General features: G+C 46.1%; 1 long non-coding RNA gene across 1 annotated transcript; it reads right to left on the bottom strand.

Moving 5' to 3' along the window:
• Positions 1-1,309: 1,309 nt before the first annotated feature.
• On the bottom strand, positions 1,310-2,321 carry LOC109299457. The gene is made up of 2 exons (XR_002097859.1): positions 2,018-2,321; positions 1,310-1,490 (listed from the first exon to the last, which is right to left on the bottom strand). It is a non-coding gene; the product is annotated as an uncharacterized LOC109299457 (long non-coding RNA).
• Between the last annotated feature and the right edge of the window lie 2,436 nt (positions 2,322-4,757).

Genomic DNA, 4,757 nt, shown 5'->3' on the forward strand with positions numbered 1-4,757 from the left:
AGCACCCCCAACTCTCCTCTCCTCTCCTCTTTCAAAGCTCCTTTTTCTCTGCTTGGTGAAGTGAGGGCTTACCTAGCAGCAGGCTGGGAGGTAGGAGCAGCTCAAGAAGTTGGTGTCTGGGTGGGGAGATTTTGAGATGGAGAGTGCAGACAGAAGTTATGTTTGTTGTATGATCAGCCCCTTGAAAGCACTGTACAGCTGTGCCCTGAGAGAAGTACATAACTGCAGAGCACTTTAGAAGTGCCTGATCATGGGACAAATTGACTCTCACTAAATGAGGGTTCAGATGAAGGTGTTCCAAAGCAGAGTGCCTTCATTAACTTCTGTTTGTCCCTGCCTGGGAGCAGGGCTGGGCTGATACAGCCTATCCCCACCCCACTGCTGTTTTCAGGATGGGATGAGAGGAAGGGAGCAGAGGGAGCTCCATCTGGGGTTTGCCCGGCCTGTGCTGGAGGCTGGGGTGGGTGGATTGGAACCCACCACCTTGAGGGGGACTCTGATCCACCTGCCCCATTCTCCATCCAGTGCAGGCTGGGTAAACCCCAGAGAGAGAACCGTCCCCTTCCTCCTCCCTCCCATCCTGAAGACAGAACTAGAGCTGGGAGGAGGGGTTGGGGCTAGGGGAGAGAGGCTGCAAACATGCAGCCTCTCTTCCATGGATTGGGTCCAGAAATGGAGCTCAATTTTCCTTCCCCCTATCCCCTGACCAAACAGTGAATGTCTGCTGGGTGGTGGTGGGGTCCACTGTTACTCATGGCACTTTTTGTGAAACATCATGGGTTACATCAGGGACTTGCATATCTGTCAGCACCCTGTTTGTGACTCTGTGGAGCAGTATCACTGTGTGGTACAGAAGGGGCTTCCAACTGCGAAACCCTGAGGTACCCCTTCCTGTTCGCCTGAAGTGTTCCCTAGCACCTAAAAGATGAGGGGAAAAAAGGGAAAAGCCAGCTTGCCCACCATTCCTTCCTGCCAGGAAACTGGCTCATCTTCCCTTAACCACAAGCCAGAGTAAAAGCAATTGCCTTGCCAGTTTCTTTGTCCTTCTTGGCTGTGTACGGTGGTGTGAGATGGAAAGCAAGAGCACAGTGCTCCCCAGCAACACAGGTACACACAGCAGTTCCCCCTCACCCATTTCTCCCCCACTCTGTGCACAGGTAAAAGCTTGCAGTAACACATGAGCTGTGTGCAGTGACACATCTATGCTTTACTCTTTCCTACAACACACTACCATTTCCCAGGAACATGCCCACACTTACACACACAAACATGCATCCACACAAGTATGCTATACATAGAAACACATGTATGCAAACAGAGATACATAATTCTGTATAAGCATAAAACATCAAGACCTGTGACAATATCAATGCAGTTGGAGAGTTTCCTCTCCTATATTTATTTTACTGGTGCAATGGTGGCAGAGTGCGTGCTTTGGTCCCCTTCTGACTCCTGTAAGAAATCCTCGTAGGAGTCTGACTCAGCTACAACTGCCAAAAACACAACAGAGATGACTCTTCAGAATGAGCAGCTAGGACTTTTTTTCATTTTCACTGCTAACTTTTACTTCCTTACGAAGTAAACACAACCCCTCTGCCTGCACTGTCTTTTTCTCCATAAATGCTCAATGAGGGGGTGGAGCAGAGCCAATTACAGCTCACATGATGGAAGAGAGACACTGGGAAATTGAGGGAGGCCACTGGTAACAGGTACTGAATCTGTTAGGAAGACTTTGGCCTTCTAAACAGGTAGTTTTCTTTGCTATTCCTTTTTTAAAATTCCATTCATCGCAAGTTTCCTTTCTCTAACCATCTACCATAGATGTAGGCCCCACAGTGAGGCAGGGGGCACTCCCTCTTCTGGTTTTATGGCTACAGTTGACTAAAATTCCTCCCAGAATAGCTCTTCATAATTATACTGAGACAGGTAAAAAAAGAGGAAATGCTGTTGGTCTCATTTCTTTTAGAAGGGTAGTAGGGGGAGGCTTCAGAAGTGGTTTAAAGCAAGAAGTATTTACCCGAGAGGCCAGAAGAAATGTAAAGACAAACACACACTTTCTTCCCCAGCTGAGAAATGGGTGCCCCAGGCTCTCTGCTGCTGGTTCCTTCCCTTCTGAACCACAGCAAATTGTTGCAGAGCAAGAGGAGGTGCTGCCCCTTGGCAGATGAGACAGTATTTTTTTTGTCCTGTTTCAGACAAAATCAACTGCGTTTCAAACCTGGGATTGCAACAGCCATGACCCTGGGTGAAGGGAAATCTGATCCCCCGAACGGCTGTGTTGGGGATGGATGGGGAGGGCTGCACTCACACATTGCCCTGGTTTGTTTTGGAGCCTCTGATAAGCAGCAGGGCTCTTTTTTTCTTGTTGGAACAGATTTCCACAGCCTGAAGGAAAGAATTAGAAAAAACTGGTTCTGGAACAGGAACAAGTATGTTCTAAATTACAGAAAAGGATGTTAAAGGTTCAAGTAATCAAGATCTGACTCCGCCTGTGTCTATCTCCACCCTCCCCCCAGAGAAAAGCCTGCACTGTGGCTTTTCCACTATGCGGCAGAACAATGTGGTGGTGGGACTAAGCTGCCCAGCAAGCCATGGGTGTGTGTAGGGGGGTGTTTCTGCGAAGGAACAGCCCTGCAAAGTTCAAGCTCAGCCTTCCAGCCTGTGCTGTGTCTCACTGGCAGCCCTGGGACCCCATGCGCCCTCTTTGGCTCACAAGCTTCTTGTCTGGCTGGATATTTAAGGGGTTTAAAAAGCCTTTTCTTAGTGTACAGTTTGCTTTGAGAGGTGTGTGTGTGCATGCACACGCGCATGTGTGTACATGCATGCTTTGTGGGGGGAAGGAACTTTTCCTTTTAGCTGCACAGCTCCATTCCTGGAGGGTGCTGAGGCTGGACTTGTGAAAGGAGGGTGCCCTCTGCTGGGTAGGACTGCAGGGAAAATCACCAATGTAACTTGTTCCTGTGCCAACCTCTGTAGGACCTACTGCATGGATTGTGTCAGGACTGGGGAGGGAAATGTTGGGGTGGAGAAGAGCTGTTGGAGTACACTGTACTTGGGCTCTGCTCAGTTGGTGGTGGATCCTTATGGCAGAAAAAATTGTAGAAGACCCTTTCTAGGTTATATAACCTTGCATCAGGGCTAAGTGGAGAATCTGGGAGGTAGAACTGGCTCTTGAATGGTCCCTTAAGCTGTGCTGCTGTGTGTAACCTTTGTATAGTAGAGCAGCTGACTGCTAGTTGTTCAGTCAGTCACTGAGTCTGCAAATACTAAAGGCAACAGTTGAAAACTGGAACCTAACATGTCCAGCTTCTCCCAGTGTCAGGGTCAGGTATTGAACCTAAAAGTCCTAATTCTTCCCAGGAATTTACTGCAAATCCTTACCTCTTTGGAAAGTTTTGTCCCCCTAATCTGTCTAAGCCTGTGATTTTTTTTATGATTTGGAAGATTTTTGAAGTCACTTCAGTATTGTAGTTAGATAAGGAATGAGTCATCCTTACAGGAAGAAAAGAACAGCTGTAACTTATATTTTCAAAAGCAGAGTTGTCCATTATGGCCTTGACCTTTTCAGGTATCTTGTGAAGACCATTAGCATCAATCACTAGGTCCGAGTACTCTGCTGTGTGCTGGAAAAATTCAAATTTGTCCTTGCAAACTTTCACTCCATAGTCTTTCAGTCTTTGTAATGTCACATTTATATATTCATCTTGAGAGAGTCACTTTTGGTCTTGCCAGGGGTTAGAATGTTATCTAAATAGCAATGTATCTCTGTTAATCTCGTCAGTATCTGGACCATAGCCCCTTGGAACCAAGCAGAGGCCAGTTTTATTTCAAAAGATGAATAGGGATATCAGTACAGTCACTTTTGTGTCACGATTGCAAGCAGTCTCTTAAGATTTGCCAGCATAATTAATTATGGCAAACTGTAGGCCAGTGTGGCTCAACTGACCTCCAGTCAAAAAGCAAAGAGATCTTCAGTGTGAAGAAGTGGATACAGTTCTGCAGACAACAGAATTTTAGATGCTTCGAAATCTCCAGAGATTCTGACACAGCTGGCATTTTTTAAAACATTCTGTTATGGTGGCAAGGGTAGTGTTATTATTTCTGTTGTTGTTATTTGTATTATTTCCAGTGCCTGAACCCAGTCAAGATTGGACCTCGCTGTGCCGGATGTCACATAAACCTGATGCAAAAAGCGATTTCAACACGTGTTAGCTGCTCAAGGTGAGGGAGATCCTAGGGTTCACCTAAACCAGGTAACATCTGTTAAAGCACAGCTTGCCCTGTCTACACAAGGTTTTCAAAATGTAGTTAAGAAGTATTAGCTCACACTTACAAAAAATTTGACAAAGTCTGAGGGTGTTACTTAATATACCCTGAATTTCACTAAGCAAAGCCCTTGGTGCAGCTGAGGGAGGAAGCAAAAATTACTCTTAGCCCACCTGGTCTTAAACTGATGTAAGTCGGCCTCCAATGTAACTTGCTGTTACATTTCCCTAGTTACCTTTTAGTCCTCTTTCCATTTCCAGTCATTAAGGCTACAGATTTGTTGTAGAGGTGTTGAAAATCATGAATTTGAAGAAATTCTTTGACCCGCATTTGGTCTTGGGGAATGTGATGCTGGCTTATGAGAGAGAATGGGGTCATTAACCACCCAAACACTAACTCCAGTGAGAAGTGCTGCACCTTGGAGAAAGACTTTAGCAAAGTAATTGTTTGGCTATTGAGGGCAAGCAGAAAAACATATTTAGTAGCTCTTC

The sequence above is a fragment of the Gavialis gangeticus genome, unplaced genomic scaffold (genome assembly GCF_001723915.1).
Source record: "Gavialis gangeticus isolate Ggan-Ray unplaced genomic scaffold, GavGan_comp1, whole genome shotgun sequence".
In the NCBI taxonomy this organism is placed as follows: Eukaryota; Metazoa; Chordata; order Crocodylia; family Gavialidae; genus Gavialis; species Gavialis gangeticus.